This window comes from Cibotium barometz, chromosome 43 (genome assembly GCF_041138505.1).
Source record: "Cibotium barometz isolate CiBa-2024 chromosome 43, ASM4113850v1, whole genome shotgun sequence".
In the NCBI taxonomy this organism is placed as follows: Eukaryota; Viridiplantae; Streptophyta; class Polypodiopsida; order Cyatheales; family Cibotiaceae; genus Cibotium; species Cibotium barometz.
The window spans coordinates 16,674,434-16,694,134 of record NC_141088.1 but is presented as its reverse complement, the minus strand read 5'-3'; the positions used below and the strand labels follow the sequence as shown (position 1 = coordinate 16,694,134).

Genomic DNA, 19,701 nt, shown 5'->3' with positions numbered 1-19,701 from the left:
ATGACGCTGAAAGATGGTTTTGCCCGAGACTGAAGACGCTGCCGTGGACCTGTGAGACAGAAGGCAAAAAAGGTGAAAAGACGCCGGCAACAATTCGCTTGAAGACGCAGCTGTTCAGAATTTTTATTTTGATGATCGTGATGCTGTCATTGATCTTTGCTGAAGCGGCCTGCTCTGACTGAATTGATCGTCACGGTGATGTTGCTATTGATCCACAGCCTGCTTCGAATCACCTTATTTTGATGATCGTGATGCCCATGTGGTCCCTTTGGCTAAAGCGACTTGCAAATAATCGTGATGCTCTGTTGAACGGCGGCCATGCTCGTAATGTTTTTGTGACGCTGCTCCGAATCTTTTGTTGATGATCGTGATGCTCTGTTGAACGGCGGCCATGCTCGTAATGTTTTTGTGACGCTGCTCCGAATCTTTTGTTGATGATCGTGATGCTCTATTGAACGGCGACCTGCTCGTAATATTTTTGTGATGCTGCCCAATACAAGTTTTTTTTATTATTACTCGTGAAGATCGTGGTGAAGCGGCTTGCTGCTGGACTGGTGGTCATGATCGTGATGTTGCCTCCTTGAAGCTGAAGAAGATCGATGTGCTGAAGCGGCTAATTGCTATGGTATGCTGAACGAGTTAGGAAGAAGTGGCAGCAACCTCTTCTGGACGATTTTCTGAGCAGATGTTTTCATCTTGACGTGCTGCCACAACTGAGAAGGATTGGTGATGTGCCTTGATCATTTAGTTGCTGGTCATTAATTTCTGAGACTCTGCCTTGAACAATTTTATGCTATTGATGAAGACATGTTATTTGTTGATGATCAGTCTGGGCCGTTAATGCTATGTGAAGAAAAGTCTTGTTGCTATTTATTTTCTTGATCAGAAAATTAGAGATTTCAGAACTATCTTTTGTCTTTCCATTGAGGCGGAATCCATTGCCTGGTGGGTCAAATTGTCTCTGAGTTATTCTACTCGGAGTGAAGCATGATTCTATCTATTGAGCTCGACAGTGGTATTGAAGAAATCCTGTTTTGTGGTTTTCAAATTGAAGTCATATTCCCCGCAGTGCATGGGGATTACTGGACTTTACTTTTGCAAGTGGATGAGGAAGAATGGGAGAATGTTCATTTTCCTGCTGAAGAGGACCTCCCTGAATACATTTATCATCTTGAGTTTTGTACAGAAGTTGATATAATTTGATGGAAAATGTATCTTATTTGTCACCTAAAAGTAATCTCCGTCCAAAGTCTTTGTAAGGGAGTTTTTGTGGGAATGTGTGTATTCTTCTTTCCCGGGTTGTTTTCAGCTTTGCATGAGGGAAGGGAGTTGGGAGATAGTTGTAAGAAAATGAGGCGCCAGTGAGTGGTCTTGTTTGCTTTAGGAATAGATCATAGTCTTTGTCATTTGTCTCATCAACGGCACGGACAGGTCTTTTGTCAGTTGTTGTAGCTCGAGGTTTCTCAACATCCTCTACCTCCTGCTTTGGAGGCTGAGACGGGTGGAGATCATCCATTGCCTACTCGTTTGCATTCTCTAGTAGACGTATGATCGAAGACGATACGGAGGATGGCACAGAGGATCACTTCCTTTAGATAGAGTGGTTTTTAGCTTCTAGGGCAATCGCTACATGATTGCTCCGTCTACCAACCATCAGTGGAGGAGGATGAGGCCTCTTTATTGCACAGGATTTGCATGTGCCCCCTCGTTCAGAGGTCACCCTTATGTCTTTTTGTGGACCTATATATAGATGGGGTCCATGGCATTAGCTTACTCACTACATTCAGAGCATGAGTACTTATGGGTTATGTCTCTATGCAGCCTCTCTTTCTGATATAGAGGGATTACACATGCAGAAGGACAAAGACTCTATGTTGACGGAAGACCTTACTCTCTCAAGAAAACATAGCAGGTTTAATCAATAGTAGTCGAGGGATGAGTTCAAGAACCAATTGCACGTTTGTGGAGTGTGAGAATAGTCATGAACCAGGGCATATGAGTAGGGATGTAGAAAGATACATAGTTGTCAATGCTATTAGATCATTACGTGCTGGTGATGAATTGCTGATCAATTATGGATGGCGTAGACCTCCATGAGCACCCTTAACAGATGAGGGTTGAGAGCTTCATTGTATACAATTCCTAATGTTATTTTGACCTCTTGTACCCTAATTCTACACTTTAATTTGCACCACGTTCTCTACTGTCTCTAATTTAATTTGATAATCGTCTTTTATTGTCTCTAACTATTTTGTATCTGTGATAATTATTGAATTGCATGCACATCTCTCTTTTCTTTTATATAGAAGCATGCTATTGATACAATCTTCTTTGCCTTCAAATATGTAGATTCCGGATTATGACATCGATAATATCACAAATCAACGTTCACATGAATAGAGTGCATGACGATCCTACGTAGGAGTGATCCTAATGCGTATGCAAGACTAAAGAAATAATATTCTTAGGACTTTAATGGGCGTGATGATATCTTTGATAACGACGATGGCATGTCTGATTTTATTGAGGATTGGTATCAAAATAATAGTGCGAGCGATATTCCTAATAATAACGAGAAGTATCTTCAAGAAGAAGCTCTAAAGCGTATCTACGCAGGAAGCCAACTGACACGACTCAGTGCAAGCTTACTTATTCTTAATCTTCAAAACCATTTTGGATGGAGTAATCTATCCATTTCAGCACTTTTAAAGTATGTAACAGTCTAACATATTTTTTTGTTACATTCTAAACATGGTTGCTTCTTCTTATTGATCATATTTTTAATGAACTTGCAGGCTACTCTCTCAGAAGTTATTGCCGACAAGCAATTCCCTTCCTGCATCACATGATGAGGTGAAGAAGATGATAAGTAGTCTTGGACTTTACTATTCTTCTATACATGCATGTCCCAACGGTTGTATTTTATATAGAGGTCAGTACTACGAGGACGGTGTGACGTGTCCAAAATGTCAAACGCCTCGGTATAAAGAGGAGAAAGGTAAGGTCCCTAGAAAGGTATTGAGACATTTTCCCCTGGCTCCACGCATAAAACATATGTTCCAAAGTCTCGAATTAGCTAAGCTTATGACATGGGGAGCGGGCCACAAGAGCAAAGATGGAGTAATGCGAATTCCATCAGATAGTCCTGCATTTGAGCATATTGATTTGCGATGGCCAGATTTTGCAAAAGAACCACGTAATTTAAAGATGGGTGTAGCATTAGATGGTGTGAATCCACACAAAAGAACCACGCAATTTAAAGATGGGTGTAGCATTAGATGGCGTGAATCCATTTTCAATGAGATCAAGTAAATGGTCTACATGGCCAGTGGTAGTTATTAACTATAATCTACCCCCGTATCTCAGCATTAAGAAAGAGCATTTAATGCTCTCACTCTTAATTCCGGGAAAACGACAAGTTAAAGATCTGAATGTTTATTTGGCCCCTCTCATCGACGATCTTCAAGATTTGTGGAGAGGGATTGATGTCATGGATATGTCCAGAAGCATCGGTCAAAGACAGTTCATTGTTCGTGGAATTTTAGCATGGACTATCCACACGACTTTCCAGGATATGGTTTTTGCTCAGGTAAATGGTTTAAATATATATATTGTCTCATATGTTTGTACGATGTTCATTGCGCTAATCATATTTGTTATATTTTCCATGCAGGGATATGTACCAAGGGTTATAAAGCTTGTCCAATTTGTGGTGATTGGTTGAGAAGCAAAAACCTCAACAAAAATACATATCTTCGACATAGATGATTTTTATCTGAAGATCATTATCTACGAGACAGAAGGCAAGCCATACATTTTAATGGAAAGGTAGAAGAAGAGAGATGTCCAATACCAATGACACCGAAGGATTGGTATCTAAAGTGGACTGTTGGACCCGCTATCGATCCGGAGTCAGAGATCATAAGCGGTGATGATGTTGACGCTATAAAGAAGCGAGCGAGAGGAAAACGTGCTCTAGCTCAAAGTCCTTCGATATGGTATACTTTGGAATATTGAAAGGATTTGAGGATATGTCATCTTCTTGATCCTATGCACATATTCAAGAACGTTGGTCATTCATTATGGCAACACCTCGTTGGCTTGAAAGAGACACAGCGGCAGCAAGAAATGACTTAAAGGATCAAAACTCAAAGCCCAATCTATGGCCACTTTATGAGATGAAACTCGACGTGAGACAACCTATGAGCCTGCCCCATGGGTGCTCAAGACAGAAGAGCTGGAGACTATCAATAGGAAGATTCAGTCGATTCGTACGCCTACAGGATATGGAGCATCTTGTGGAAACATGTTCACTCTAGATGACAAGAGATTGTCTGGTTTAAAAACACATGATTGGCACAATTTTGTGAAGGTAAATCTATCCAAATCTTTGTAAGTATTTATTTTCTTGCATGTTTTGTTGATCGGATTAATCATGTATGCAGCATGTTCTACCCCTTGTTATTGATGGATATACTACAAGAGGAGTCCGAGATGTAATATATCGCCTTGGATTGCTTGCAAGGTATTTATCAGTCATTAATTTTTAGTATAAATTTTATTTGATATCTTCTTAATTCAAAAACATCTCTAATATCTTCTTTCTTTTACTGATAGATGGATTATATCTAAAGAGATTGCCAAAGGGTCAATTCCACAAAAGAAGCGTGAATGTATAGAGCTTCTTTGTTTAATGGAAAAGGAATTTCCAACCTCCTTTTTTGATATCCAGGTTCATCTTCTAATCCATCTAGTGGACGAGATAGAGCTCGCTGGTGTTGTGAGCACTCAATGGATGTTTTGGGGGTCGAGAGATTTATGGGAGTATTGAAAGGTTATGTACGTCAAAAAGCAAGACCAGAGGGTTCTATGGCGGAGGGATGGATGCTTGAAGAATGCATGTATTATGTTTGTGAATACCTTGAGAAAACCGATTCTGAAGCTCCACGCATATGGACAAATGAGTCGTCTTCTACCATGTCAGACGAGGTATTGTCCGGTAAGGGAGTCCCTTTTCGACTTAAGGTCCAAGATAAATTGGATATTTCTACTTTCATTGTCTATAATGCAACAATTCGTTGATGAGTACGAGAAGGAACTTCCAAGCAAACGAGTTGGTAGACGTAAAAAGAGGAGATCCAGACGTAAAACCAATGTAAATAACGACGGGGACGTACCTACTTTCATGGATTGGTTATACACCCGTATGCAATGGGCGGTTAGTGATCATGAGCCAATCTCAACGGAACAAAGAGAGTTTATGATCGGGTGTGAAAGACAGGTAACTTGTTGGGTTTTGAAAACTCTGAACTAAACAAATGAATCTCATTTTTTTTAATAATTTATTTATTGGTCTAGGCTCGAATGTATACCAACATGTGGGCTTATGGACAACATGGAATCTTCATCTCACGAGCTTCTTTAATAGCCATTTTAGCCTATAGAGCCAATAGCTCTAGGTTAGTCACAAAGGCATAAATGTGACTAGTACACCCTTTCCCAACGACACTAGAATTCCTATCTTTCCAAATATGGCAGAGAAGACTACTCCCAATGGTATTTCATAGAATAGGATCCATATGCCTACATTCACCAAGAAGTATCTCTTTCCATGAGAAGGGGATAGCAATCATGCAAGATGTTAAGAAATTTCTTATTGCTTTCACAATTCATGGACAGATGCATTAAATATTCTACACCTTTGCCACGATGGAGAATATATATGTAATATAATGACATTTTCTCATATGTATATAAATTGCAATTGGTTTTTTTGTTTTTGTTTTGTTTTTATGTGTTAAAAAAATGGGGACAGAATGGGAGAGATGTGGGGACACATCTCTCCATTTTGTCCCTGTTTTTTTTGTTACAGGCTGCAGTTTACAGACTGCAGCATGGCTATAGACACAGCTATAGCAAATATATGCATGGTTGTAGCCACATGGTAAAAGAAATTTGAAATTCTCGATTCGTTTTTTGGTACACGGTTGTGGACACGGCTATACTCTTGTTCTCTTGTAGTGTCATGGGTTTAACACAGATGCTATAGAGGATTCATACATGGATTTGTTGAGCACAAATAAAAATCATTGAAGCTTTAATTGACTAATCAGTCTTTGCTGTGCTAGTAAAAAATTACCTCTATTAAGAAGATAATTAGTGTTGATGATAGTCCATTTTCAGAACCATTGATGGTTTTACTCTATCATTGGGGTGTTTCTTAACACTTGTGCATCATCAAATTAATTAACTTTCCCCTTGGTTTAGCACTTTAAATCACTCTCCCAAATTAGGGTATTTTTTGGTTTTACAGTTTTTAAATTTGGGAAGTGGTAATCACGTCAATTCCATATCTTTACTTTTGTAAGGGACTTGATACTCTTATTTTGGCTAACCCCATTGCAAAGGCCTTCTCATCTCCATAAGGAAACTATGTCAAATCCACTCATAGCAGTATATAAATTTAATGGGTGAAGGTTAGTAAAACTTAAGTTTGTTATCTCATGAAAGATGGGCTTTGGGGGATAGTAAGTGGAAGGGATAAATGTCTAGGAATAGAAGGGGAGAATAAAAGATTTTGATTAGGAAGAGATAATAAAGCTCTACCAATGATTGCATTACGTCTAGCTCATAGTTTCATCCATCACATTGCATCATCAAAAGAGAACTCTAAGGAAGCATGGGATAAACTAGAGAAGTTATTTGGTGCCAAACACTGCAACACATGGAGAGCATAGCCACATTTAAAAACGTGTGACAATAAAAGAATCCATTTATGGGAAAAAAAACTTCACATGGCTATACACACAAATATATCCATGCATATAACTGCACATATAGCCGCACTAATAACCATGTAGTAGTCGTGCACATTACAGCGTGTATAGCCACGTTGATTGCAAAAAAAAGGAGACTGAATGGGAGAGATATGTCCCTACATCTCTTCCATTCAGTCTCCGTCTTTTTTTATAATCACATTTTTTAAACACTATCACATTTTTTTAAGCACTTGATCTCTTAAAACATACATTACATACAAATACACACAAAAAAATTTGCAATACAATGTCTGCATGAGCATTACAACAATATTAATATATTGCATATTCTTCGTCTCCAAAAATTCACATAAGTTAATCATGTCCAATTAAAATGACAAAAGATGAAGATGAATAAGAAAAATAATTAAATTAATTCCTCATCTTCATCAAGATTCTCCTCGCTTGCATCTTCACCACATGCACCACCACCTTCATCACCACCATTTTCAGCATTGATATATAGGGCACAATGGTGCATAGGCATAGTCTTGCATTTACAAACATTTATGTTATCATCAATGTCTATAGAAAGCTCTAGATACCTTGTCGCAATTTCCTCTCACTCTGGATTGCAGTTAGGGGTGAAGTGAGCGTTTCCTTATGGTTACCAAAAACTACTATTGAAGTTTAGTTACACAAGTATGTAAGATTTTGAATGAGATCCCGTGTAGTTTTGATGCTTTAATGAAAGACAACAATGCCATTATTCAAAAGGACATACATGCTACATGTTTAGATAGAAATCATGCCATTTGTAAACGTCTTTTTGTAGTTCATTTCCTCGTTGTGTGGGGGACGTCCAAAGCTAGGAGAGGGTTTTGCCGACGCTGGCAATGAGACTGTTCACCTCATCCTGGCCGATGCCGAAGGTCGTTTCGAGCACCTGGTCGGGGAGGGGCGGGTAGGCAGCGAAGAGGGCGGCGGCAAGCTGTGAGACGCCGGGGTTCTGACTGTTGAGGGCGGAGATGGCCAGGGCGGGTTGGTGTTTGTCGGGGTTGAGCTGGAAGTGCACGAGGCCGCGGGGGAAGACGAAGAGATCGCCGGGCGAGAGGGTCTGCTGGAAGAGGGTGTTGTTGGGCGCGGTGGAGACGAAGCCCACCTGGAGCGTGCCCTGGGCCAGGTAGAGCACCTCGGTGGCGCGGGGATGGACGTGGGGTGGGTTGAGGCCCTCGGGCTGGAAGTCGATGCGGGCGATGGACAGGCCCTGCGTGTTGAGGCCGGGGAAGGTGGCCGCGCTGGCCAGGTTGACGGCCGAGCCCAGGCCTTTGTCGAGGGGGGCGGGATTGCGAAGCAGCATCGACTTGAAGTCCGCGGCCTGCACCTGGTTGGCTGGCTTGCAGGTGAAGCCGTTGAGGGTGATCATGTGGGTGTTATCCGCCACGCAGAAGTCCTGCAGAGGGTCTTCATCCGCAGCGCTCACTTGTAGCACGAGCGGAGAGGAGGCCAGGAGCATGACTGCGGCCAGAAGCTGTAGCTGCAAGCTGGCTGCCATGGTTTGCATGCGGGCTTTTATATGAGTGACTAGACACTGTTGATTCGACCAGAGGCTGTAGGTGGGAAGAATGCAATGCGAGGAGGTGGCGGAAAGTGGTATTGCAGATGAGTATAGTGCCCCATCCGCTGCTATTTATGCACAACCGTGTCCGAGGGAACGAGTCCTATCCGCTGCAAGAACGGCAGAGTCGTTTGAAGAGCCCTGCCGAAACACGCAACGTCAAAGTCTCTCTTATCGTCCATGTCAAACCGATGCGACATCCGCGTCCATGATGATGCCACGCTTGTGCTTACCTTTTGATTTTTCCTTACACGATATCGTAAGGTTCTGTGTCACATGAATCCGCCTGTGCCAAAGTCACCCAGTCGCACTACACGGGTAAATAATAGAGACTTCAATCTCATTTCATTTGATGCTTCGATTCTTGACTTTTGTGTCGATGGGCCGGTGAAATGGCATTATATTAGCGTGCTACTTTGACAATGTGGACACACAATTTTACTTGTAAACTTAATTTATTGGAAGAAAATCGCAAGTAAACGTCAAGAGATGATATTGTTCCCAATATTATTGCACGTCATCTCTTACTATATGTATAGGGGCATCTCCTTTGCTAGCAAACGTAGACGAGACTCCATTGTCTTGTATATTCATTTGATTTAACGTTGAGCCTTTCCTTGTCCAAAACTTACTCTCACAAACACACACTCATACTTGAAACCCCTTCTCTTTCAACACACCCAAACACATACACACAAGCTTAACTCACACCTTAATAATAATAGTTAACTTTACTTTGAAACCCTTCCCTTTCAACACACTGAAAAACTCACATAAACATTTAGTTCACACATTTGATGTATCTTAAAACACGCACACACACACACACATGCTTCTCTTAACTCACACCTTAATAATAATAGTTAACTTTACTTTGAAACCCTTCCCTTTCAACACACTGAAAAACTCACATAAACATTTAGTTCACACATTTGATGTATCTTAAAACACACACACACACACACACATGCTTCTCTTAACTTTGGCATCCCTTCCCTTTCAACACATAAACATTCAATTCACACCTTCGTTGTGTTTTAGCCATAGTTCTAGATCTACTCTTTTGTACACACATACACACACACCTCACACTCTTATCTCTGCACTTCATGTCCACATGCACATCCATCCTTCGTAGTCATATTCTTATCTTTTTAGGCTTATGATCTTGATAACCCTTAACATTATATTGGAACGAAAAGAAAGATTTGTGGCTTTAAGAGCCTCAATACTCTTTAAGTATTTTGTGTCGAAAAAAATAACTCACACCTTCAACGTATCTTAACCATAGTTCTAGGTCTATTCCATTGTACACACACGTACACGTGTATAGGTCACACACATACACACACCTCACACTCTTTCCTCTACACTTTTTGTCCACATGCACATCTATACTTCGTAGTTATATTCTTACCTTGATAACCCTTAACGTTATATCGGAACTAAAAGAAAGATTTGTGGATTTTAGAGACTCAATACTCTTTAAGTATATTGTGTTTTAAAAAAAAATCTTACTAAAAAAATACTCTCAACACAAGATATTATTAGAAAACAAATATCAAGTTTCATTTTTTTATAACATAGTCCTCCATGTTCATCATTTACGTACTTTTTACATTAAAAAATTTTATTTTTCTTAAATTAAAAAATTATATGCACACTACAAACCCAATACAAAAATTCAATATAATTTGGCCATTGGCATGTACCTTCTGTTTGACAAGTAGCTTGTTTTGAATTCACATGATACATTTACATATATTTTGAGTGAACTCCCCTAAGAGCCCAAATCCCTTCCTTTTCTTCTTTTCATGTGCATATTGATTGTTCACATGAACACACACACGCGCGCACGCATGCCCACACACATAAACACACACACACACACACACACACACACACATTTTTATTGGGTATCATGATAAAGAGTGAGATAACATGTTGAAATGGAATATTTGTGTAAATAAATCTTTCCATGCAAGAGTACTCATTGTTAAATGTATGCTTCTTTTATACATAGATCTCATCCAAAAGTACTCATTATTAAAACGCATGTTTCTTTCATACATAGCTTTGTATGAAAACTATGTACAAAATGTTTTATGTGATTCTTATCTTAGGAATGACTTTTACGCAAGCGTAAGATTTAGAAAAAGACATAAAAATATAAGATTAGACATATTTGATACTTCAATTTTCTAGCATTTCAAGATTAATATCGCCCTTCTCTTGTTGTATTTTGTTGATTAAGCCTTGTACTAAAATGCTATAGATGATGTAGAGATCAATTTTCCTAGAGGCTGGCTAGGACTTCTACCTAAGAGAGTTTTCTTTTTTCTCCCTTTGAAACCTCCAACAACTCATTTCTCTTTTTCAATTTTGAAATGTGGTAATTTTTTTATTTTATTCTCAATTGAGAGGAGTGTAATGGGGTCTTTTAATAATGCTTTCTACGTCAATGTTCCTTTAAAATTCCTCCCATAGACATAGATGAGGTAGGTGAAAAAATAATGAACACCCAATTTACCTTTTTTATTTGTAGGATTATCAAAATGTATCATGCACTAGTTGGTCTCAATTCAAGGCTCAACTTAATCCCCTCAACAATATGACAAATTCTTCGTTATGCGAGTAATCTTAGAACTATATTCTAGATCAAGGACGGTTTTAAGGAAAAATCCTTTGGTTATTAAAAATGGAGAGATCTTGATCTTATCAACAATTCTACTCTAGTTGCATGTTGATTTTTTTCCAAACCTTTACTGATTAGTATAATTGGTTACTTTAGCTTAAACCTACTTTTTTATCCTAATTTATAATAAATCCATTATGTTCTATCCTAAATGGTTTTGTTGGATATTTAGAAATCCAAAAACTATGTGACATTTAAACAAACTTGTTCTTCATCTCTTTAATTTTTCTATATTTGTGATATTTAGAAATCCAAAAACTAGGTGATATTTAAACAAACTTGTTCTTATCTTTAATTTTCTAAGCATGTTCATGCATCCTTGTAACATACCTCTGAGATTAACCAAGTTATAATAATTAAAGATAATCATAAGTTTTGGATGTTACAGATTTTAGTAATAAATTCAAAAGCAAGTTTTTAGTAGTTTTTCAGAGCAGGCAAAAAATTTTAAGTGTTAAAATTAAGTAAAAATTCAAGATTGAGTTTTCAATGAGTCAGTATGCTCAAAGGAAGCCTTTAAGTGTATAGACATGCAAATCGAAATTTCATTAAAAAAAGTAAAACGTGACCTATTTTTAGAGTTGACTTTCACATAGAGCTAATTTTACCAATTCCGCCCGCATAGACCGCACACATTCGGGTGGTTGCAAGATCAGGGTGCCCAGTTTTGTCCACTCAAGCACCTTGTAAATAGTAAAAAAATAGGCATTTGTTTACCTTTAGTGGCTAATCTCCCCTAGTAAATGAAGGAATTTCGTTTCAAGTTCTTTTGTTGGAACATCATATTCAAAGTTGGAAATATAGTTGCATAATTTGATTAAGCATTAGATAGTCAAAAGTCCTCAGTTTCTTAGGTACAAAGTCAATGTATACACCTTGTCCCAAATTTGAACTGATTCCATAAAATGCTAATATCTTTTACATATAAACTCATATGAGATTCCCACTTTGTACCTTAGATATTCACATAATATGGAGCTTAACTTAATTTTTCGAGAAAATTTTAAGATATTTATCTAATTTCTTTAAATATTTCAAGGTCTTTAAAGTGTTATAATAAACACCACTTTTTGTACCCACAATAGCTACCACTTAAAATCCTCAATCTTGTAGATCAAAAGAGTGGGTAGATACTGAGACATTAGTGGAATGTGGTGGTTAGTAAAAATTACAAATCCAATGGGTGGATTTTTAATGATCTCTTTTTCAAAATTCTTCCAGACTATCAGAAGGCCTGTAAATATTAATAATCTAATTAGTAAAATTACATTTTTGATGTGAATCATCTAAAACCTATAGGGGCTAGTGTACTTGTAATGGTGCATCTATGGAAAAATAAATTGGATCACTCTAAGTATGGAAAGATCATTTGTTTATCATTTCATCATATTTTTGATTAATTTTGATTAATTAGACTAATTTATATTAATTTAAGTTATATTGGGTTGATTTAAGGACAAGCGTATTTTCTATTATTTGCTTGATCTCATTTTAAGTACCTTACCCCCCAAAATTTGCTCTCCAAGCATTGTCCCAGTCCAGCGTAAACTGGATAAAACTGGACACCCTGATCTTGCAACAACCCATTCTCATAATTTTAAGTATCCACATGACTAGTTTCTAATAACTTTGCGCAAAGTTATACCTCTTGCAGGTTGCATCCCTGACAATCTGAGAGACTTGCCAGATCTACAAACAACACTTTCACAACTTCTGGAGAGTAGACATGGATTCCCAATCAATCAAGCCATCTTCAAATATATCGGGGAAGTACACAAACTCTCTTTTTATTATTTTGCTTTAAGTTCTTTTAAGATTAAATAAATAAATCGATAAACATATATATGAGAGAATCTGAGTCGATGTATGGCATGCTTAATGGTGAGTAATTCTTAAATTTATTAATTATACATGATCGCCATAGTCTAAAGACTCATAGAATACACACTTTTGGAGTTAAAGAATTAAAAGATAGAATATTTGACTAGTTTATGATTAAATTTTAGGTATAACCTTCATTACGAACCATTTTACGAAGTGTTTATCTTTCCATATGTTTAGAATCACATGTTGAGTTAAACATAAAAGTTTTAGAGGATAAGAAACTCTACAAGAGTGTATGAGACTCTAGAAAGTCAAATCCCTTTTATTTTTGAGTTATTCGAGTGCAAATTGGGACACTTGGCTGTTTTTTATAGTTTTGTGCTGAAAACACAACTTTGGCCATTTTGAATGCTCTCAAAGAGACCTTAGAACTCATTTTTAGAGAACCATCATCGAGATATGTTTTATATAGCATTAAAAGTCCTAAAACTTTGTAGTTTTGACTTCTCTCTAATTCTAAATAGATTAGCTAGAACTTTTTATTGGTGATTCTGTCTGATTTTTTTTGAGTTTTTGTATTGGTGATTATTCTTTAATGGCAGGGAGAAGAGGAGTGAAGAAGCGGAAGCATGAATTGAGCAACTTGAAGATTATTTTCAAACATATAACTTTAGTGATGAAGCTAAGGAAAAGACGACAATACTTATTTTTGAAAGTTCTTCGAAGTTATAGTGGAAGTCTATTATGCGTAGCAGAGACTTGTAGAAAGAGGGCATCACATGGCCTCTAATAAAAAGGCATATGATTTAGCATTACCACCAAAATATCACATGGAGAAAATGAATAAATTTTTAAACTTGAAACAGAGGGCACTTACTGTTGCAGAATATCATGATAAATTTTGGGACTTGCAGAAATATTCACCCTTTTTAACAAAAAAAGAAAGAGCTTCTCTATTTGTGAATGGCTTAAACAAGAAAATCAAATTTTTGGTTAAGGGTAACAAGCCAATTGCAGTCCAAGATGCTATGCTACGTGCCATGACATATGAATAGATGAGAAAGAATGAAGAAAGCTTTGGAAATAAAAGAAAGAGATCAAATCCATTTTATAATGAGAAGGAAAATTTTATGCAAAATAGGAGAATGCAGACTGACGAGAAGAAGAATGGTAATCAGCCTTTCACATATTTGTCCCTAGAGATGGTAGAAAAGATGCAGGCCATGTTTTTGTTATTTACAAAAAAAGGGTCATAGAACTTATGAGTGCAAAAACAAACCAGTATCATGTGAGGAACGTGAGGGATTAATTACAAGAGATCAAAAAAAAAAGGCAAAATGTGTAGGAGAATGTACGTGGATTTTCAAGTAATGATGTCACGTAGGCTGTAACGTCTGTGAGACTGACGGCGGCAGACCGGCGGATGGCCAGACGGGGATTTAGCGACGTCAACGCTCCGGCCGAGGACATAGCCATCCAAGGTTCAGTGGGAGAGGACGCCCATGCAGAGTCATGGGCGGCCAGGCTAGTGTGGACGGCAGGCCGCACACTATATAGCCTGGGGGATGAGGGGCAATCCTCATTCTTCCTCTCTGGCTAGGTGGTGAGCCAAAGGCCGTCCCCTCCTGTGGTAGCGCCCGTAGTGGTGCTACGGTGATCTAACAAATGACAACACTCGTAGAGCAAGAGGAAAAGCTGTTGCAACTGTAGCCGAGGAGATTGAAGAATATGCACATGTCAATGCTACTTTTCATTCTTTTAAGTTTGAATAAATAAATCGATAAGTGTGTATATGAGAGAATCTGAGTCGATATATGGCACGTTTACTCATAGAATAATCACTTTTGGAGTTAAAGAATTAAAAGATAGAATATTTGACTAGATTTTAGGTATAACCTTCATTACGGGCTATTTTACAAAGTGTTTATCTTTCCGTGTGTTGAGAATCAAATGTTGAGTTAAATACAAAAGTTTTAGAGGACAAGAAACTCTACAAGAGTGTACGAGACTCTAGAAAGCCAAATTCCTTTTACTTTTGAGTTATTCGAGTGCAAGGTAGGACACTTGGCTGTTTTTGAGAGTTTTATGTTGAAAACACAACTTTGGCCATTTTGAATGCTCTCAAAGAGACCTTAGAACTCAATTTTACAGAACCAGCACCGAGATATGTTTTATACAGCATTAGAAGTCCTAAAACTTTGTAGTTTTGACTTTTCTCTAATTCCAAATATATTGGCTAGAAATTTTTGTTGGTGATTCTCTCACTCTTTTTTTTGAGATTTTATATTGAAAATTATTATGTTACTTTAAATTGTTAACTATCATAGTTTATTGTAAATATCTTTGTTTTCTGAAGTATGATGTGATTTTTCTGTAAATTTTGAGAAATTTTGTTCCTAAATCATGGAACAGAAAATGAGTATGTTTAAGTCTTATTGTAATCCTATTACAATAGTACATATGCGTTTGCTGGAGTAGGAACACTACTAACTTATGTATTGCGAGAACGAGTTTTTGTTGTCAAACCTCAGAAGTAGGCTTAACTAAGGAAATTCATAACGTTAAGAAAGCTCGTTAGGGAGTGGCGTCGAAGACTGTATCCACGCTAACTGTGTTGAATACCATCAGATGCAAATACAGGGAAGCCGAGTATGCTAGGGCAGAGCTTGGTCAACGAGTGAGAGTGAGACAACCCACCCCTCCATAGATTCTGAGTACGATGAGATCCTTGCAGTGCGCAAGAGGTAGATTCCAGCTGCAGCCACCACCCTTCATCATTGAAACTATTAGCAGCAACAATACAGGAAAGATGGGCATAGCATATATGGCCAGACGTATTGGTAGAAGCTTAAATATCTGCTACGGGTCGGATCATTAGGACCCTAGCCAGCCAAACTCCACCGGACGGAAGGCAGTAGGCACGACAGGGGGTGCGTAGAAGCACGCATGAGGTAGATTAAGACCATAGCTAGCAGCCGTTTAAACCCGAGAGATCGAGTATACCTTGGGGAGTCATCTCAGATGAAATTTAAAGCAAGAATAGCATACCTTGCAAATGGATGCTCAGCCAATTGGGTTACAGGTTGCGAGCGAGACAAAAAGCCAGTCGTTAATTGGCATGAGAGAAAGGCGAGAGAGAGCGGGCAGAGAAGAGATGGCCCGGGCAATGCGCAACTATTGGAGGTGGACGAGAATCCAAAAATAAGCATGCTTTAGAGTTAAACGCTTGAGCTAAAGGCAATTGGCACACAGGAGGGGGGAAAAGAAATACATTAAACTGTAACCTTTATTACTACGGCAACCCACGTATGAAGAAGGGAATTTATCCCATGAGAGTCTCTTCCCACCTGCACATATGCACGTAACGTAAGTTCACATGTACACATTAAGTCCCCTCGGACTTGTTTGAGGGAAATTAATCCCGTGAGAATGTTTAGAAGTTAATTCTAAATTCTCACTTTAACACAACAAGTTTTTTTGTTAGAATATCAGTTCTTGTACAATGGCTACCATAAGTGAAATGTGAAATTAGAGTGCATCTTTGACGACTCAAGAGCTAATTATAAGCTCAACCAATTCATACCTCGAGACGAATCAATGTGTGTGTGTGTTTCATTATTATTCAGCCCTAGCTAGCTTTTTTGGTTGGAAGCACTACTTTAGGCTACCTTTATTTCTTTGCTTGTAGCCCTAGTCTCTCACAAATCCATCAACAATAGAGCAAACATGAATCATATTACTTCTAAAAATAGGTTCTAGTCAAAAATAGAGCAACCATATCGAATCATACAACCTAGTGGCCATATATGAGCCATGAACAATAGAGCAACCATGAATCATATAACCTTCTAAAAATAGGTTCTAGTCAACACTAGAGCGTAGGCTAAGCATAGGTTCTAATCAACACTAGAGCACACGTTCTAGTCATGGACTTGTAGTGTAGGTGCACTTTCCAAAGCTTACTTAACTTAATGAGGTACATATTGTCATTCATCTCTCACAGTCAATAGCTCAAATAGGGGTGAATATATAATGGATTAAAGATTATAAACCTTTAATAGTACTGAATAATGTGTCCCATAAACCTCCACACATTGTTGTAATTGTTTGGAGTTGGAGGCTCTAAAACCAATTTTATCTTGCTATCATCAATAGACATGCTGTTGTTTGAGACTCTATGATCTAAGTTTACTTCATGTTTGATCCAAAATAGGCATTTGAGAGCTTAGCAAAATTTAATATAATTAGCATCTCTAAGAACCCGTTTGCAAGCATGCTAGATGTTCCTCCCAACTTAAGTTAGACATGCATGAACAATGCACACACTTGCATCTACAACAAGCTTAGCGGAAGTGTGCATTGGTCACAAGTGGCAGTGAACCATCTATAATGAGCCATGAGCATGCACAAGCAGTGTAGAGTCACTAAAGAAAATACACACACTACAAGGAAATGGTCGGTTACCAATGACTATTACGGGTGCCTGTATAAGCAGTGGTAAATCAAAGAAAAAATGTCATTTGATGGGCACCAGTATCTGCGTTGGTATATGCACCGGTATTTGTGTCAGTAATGAAAAAATAATAATTTTTAAAATTTATCTAAAATACTTCAAGAAAAATTCATTGCTCATATTTACAAATTCAAAGTTCAGTGCTCATATTTATAATCGAAGTTACAAAGTCATAGATTATCATTTATTCTATCATCCTCGGCTAGATCCATGGCCCCAAAAGGATCAATTTCAAGAAATTTTTATGTATCCTCTTCAATGTCACCAAAAGAGTGTTGAACTAATTGATCACTATCTTGCTCCTTCGGTATGATCAAGAACATTTATGTGCTCCCTATCATCAGATGTACTTGGCTCTCCATCAAAACTCAATGACCTTTCTTCCATATGCTCTTGAATCTACCCCTCAGGCTGCATAGGTTTCGCAACTAATATACTCAAGGCAATTGGCTATTGGATTTCAACATCTATTCTATTATTTGGCTCTTGAGTTTCAATAACTTCAACTCTGTCATTATGACTATGTGGTTCTTCTTCTAGTTACTCGCCTTCAAAAATTTGTTTGCTACGAGGAGCAACTTGGACTATAAACACCCACCTTGGATCCTTAGGATATGCTTTAAAGATAACTTGCTCACAATATTTTGGCATGACAAATCTATCCCTTTGGTCGGTCCAAAACTTTGTGGATTCAACTTGGACAAACCCACTCTTGTCCTTCTTCCTTACAGTTGCATTTGGTCCATTTGTTATGACTTTGAACCACTTCACATAAAAAATAAACATATCAAAGTGTCTAAAAGAAACTTTTATGATGTTTTGAATAGTTCCACAATAATTAGGCATACCAACTTATGCATTCAAGTCACTTGTACTTGACTCGCTTTCTTGCATCCTTTGATGACGTTATCAAAAGTTATTCTTTTACGATCTATTAGTTCCACTCGAAAATGATGCCCGTGTGACCAAAGTGCACCATATTTATGATACTGCAAGCACAACAAGAATTAGCATGCAAAGCGATGCATGATAAATATACTCTTTTTTTTATTAATGAGATAGTAGGCAAGGATAACGACTACTTACATGCCAATCACACACTTTTGCAAGCTCCTCCTCCTCCTCCATAGTGATAGTCTCACCATTATACTTTGCTTGTGTTATTGTTGCATTAAGCCATCTACTCGAAGGAAAGTCAAGTGGTTGTGCAAGCTCCAAAGGGTATTGTAGGGTTCTTGTTATTTGACTCCTTCTAAATTTTTGTTGGACTATGATACGTTGTGGCTTAACCTCTTGATAAGTGTCAATCCATTTAACCATGGCATTTGAGTTCAAGATGCAAAATTTAATGATCTCATCTCGTAAGGTATTGTCCATCGCCCTTACGAACCCATTTCCTTATGACTCTTTCCCAACTTCTCTATCATCTTCAAGATGGCTCCATAGTCTAGGCATCTCTGGGTCAGATATACTAAGAAATTCTGTTATGTAAACAAGAGATTCTTGTACAAGCCATTCTTCAGCTATACTACCCTCTGGCCGAGCTTGTTGCCGCACAAATCCCTTTAAGGTTTTCATGAATCTCTCTAGAAAAAACATCCACCACACTGACTATGGACAGTCCCTCTATAACTACAACCTCATCAATGACATGAACTAAGAGGTCCATCGGACTGGTCAATATGCTTGTTGTTGGTACAAACTTTTCTACCATGCACATGGCTTCCAATGAGTTTAGACGTGTCGACTCTAAGGTGTCTCGCCTTATTTCCTTGGTGGAGATCCAATGCACCAATGTACTAATCTTGTATATGATGGAAGCTCTTATTTCTTCGTGGAGGCATCCCTTTATTGCAATTGGAAGCACAAATTGAAGAAATTTGTGCCAATCATGGGACTTTAAGCCATTAAGCTTGTCATCTTTTGTGAATGCACCCTTTAGGCTATGTATAAGTCCGGTCGGGATACAAAACTCTGCAATGGTCCTCTTTACTTGTTTTTCCTCCAATTTATTTAAGACCCATGATGCTTTAGGTAGGACCACCTTCCCATTAGGTCATGGTTGTGGCCACAATTCTTCCATCCACCAGATCATCCCTTTGCTTTCTTCGGCCCCACTTATGGTTTTCCAAAGCACCTCAGCTACATTCTTGAAGATGTGCAGTAGATAATTTATTAGAAGATCGCTCCAATAAGGAAGTCTGTGAAAAATGGAGAGCCTCTTCATCCCTAGGGTGGAAATTCTCCATTATCCCTCCATGCTTTTTTCTAGTCACTTGTCTTTAAACACGGA

General features: G+C 38.2%; 2 pseudogenes across 1 annotated transcript; one reads left to right on the top strand and one right to left on the bottom strand.

Moving 5' to 3' along the window:
• Nucleotides 1-251: 251 nt before the first annotated feature.
• LOC147613605 (uncharacterized) lies at nt 252-5,948 on the top strand (annotated as a pseudogene).
• A 1,517-nt stretch (nt 5,949-7,465) lies between these two features.
• LOC147613604 (germin-like protein subfamily 2 member 4 pseudogene) lies at nt 7,466-8,462 on the bottom strand (annotated as a pseudogene). The gene has a single exon (XR_015263235.1). The product of XR_015263235.1 is annotated as a germin-like protein subfamily 2 member 4 pseudogene (transcript).
• Between the last annotated feature and the right edge of the window lie 11,239 nt (nt 8,463-19,701).